A 1,749-nucleotide genomic window follows, 5' to 3' on the forward strand; every position below is an offset into this window, starting at 1 on the left:
TATCTAAACTCACTTAATCATTTCTTTTTGGGTATGACAGAGGTCTGTCTATAAAAAATGTGAAGCAGTCCCTGAGTAATCTCTTATATAAACTGATGATGGTTGCCAGCTTTATTTCAGATCCTCTTAACAGAAAGGGTTATTTTGTTTCTAAGCCTGTCAGCTAAGCCTGACGTCACCCAGATAGCTACTGAAATATATTACCCTATTAGTTTCACTTTGCATCTAACCTAATTAGAAGGAAACTGTAAGGCACAGAAGTTATAACACAAAATCCACTTACTGCCATAGATTCCATAGAATCGGTATAATTTGTTCATATCCTAACTGTTGTTATAAACAGACTGATGTGTCTTTCCAGTGAATTCACAAGGTAGGTCACCTAAATCTTTCCAGTGGTCTTCACGACACACTGCCTTACACTTATTCCTACCCAGATTTTATCCTCATTGACAGATAATAAGCATTTTCAAGGATGTATTTAGTGACTGTACTGCCACAAATACTGTAAATTCTGGGTCTAGCATACTGTAGACACTTAAGAAAAGTCTGAATTTTAACCACAAAATTCCACATCTAGGAATTTTTTGAAGGAACTAACTATATAAATATATAAGGTATATGTACAAAGATGTTCATCAGAGAACAATTTTTGATAACCAAATACTAAAAATGTAAATGTCTCACAGTAGGCAATATGTTAAACATATTATGATCTACAATATTGTGATATACTAGACCATTATTAGTAACAGTGATATTAATCCATATTAAATGATGGAAAGCAACATTAACTTAATGAAGAAGGCAGGTTTAAGAGGTATGCATAACTTAGGAGGTGATATCCAGTTGAAATTAAGAACACTCTGTTGTCACAGAGAAATTAAGGCTCTGTTGTCACGTTCAGAAAGAGAAAAGAGCTTTAAGCTGTGAGAGTTTCTAAGTCTCAGTGCCTCTGTTTCTACATCATCAAAGAAGAGACAAGAATATCATGTACTGTAAATGTATGTGGCTGTTCTGAAGACTCAGCAAGATAATCCATATAAACACTAACAAGTGTATTATGCTGTCTAATGTAAATTATCATTACTGAAGATTAAAATCATTACATGTCCCTCAATCCATTATTTTACAATGAGGTTAATTCTGCTGTTTCCTGTTTTTCTTACAGTAAAATTTATGCTTTTGAGGCTTTATCTTTTTTACAATTCCAATTTAGAGAAATTTCAGTGTCAATATTGGATATAATACAAGTCTTCTTAATAAAATCACTGAAAGAGAGAGAGAGGGAGAGAATCAGACAAAAAAGGAGAAAATGTCTCTTCCTCAGTACCCGGCAACTACAGAGAACAAGAAAAACACCATTCAGCATCATAAACTTGTAAAAGGAACAGGATCTGATAAAATAGAGAATCTTAAGAAAGGAATTTTATTCTTCTGCACAGTATGGGGATGTATGTGAATATAATATTACAATCTCTGGAATTATTACCTGTATTTGCAAGATACCTGGAAATCAGATATTGGTATCATTCTCTCTGAAAGTAACCTTAAATCTCTAAATTATTAATTCTGAAAGGATGTCTGATAGTAACTGAGTTTTAAGTAACATTTCTAATATCTAAAAAGTATAAATAGGATGTTTTTCAAACAAGATCTCTGGCACTTCCTTCTCCCTACATGAAGAGGTATAAGGAAACCTATGATTTGGTTAGATTTGTATTTTCAAATTAAGAGGAAGACTTTTTG

This window comes from Propithecus coquereli, unplaced genomic scaffold, assembly GCF_000956105.1.
Source record: "Propithecus coquereli isolate 6110/MARCELLA unplaced genomic scaffold, Pcoq_1.0 Scaffold53, whole genome shotgun sequence".
Taxonomy (NCBI): domain Eukaryota; kingdom Metazoa; phylum Chordata; class Mammalia; order Primates; family Indriidae; genus Propithecus; species Propithecus coquereli.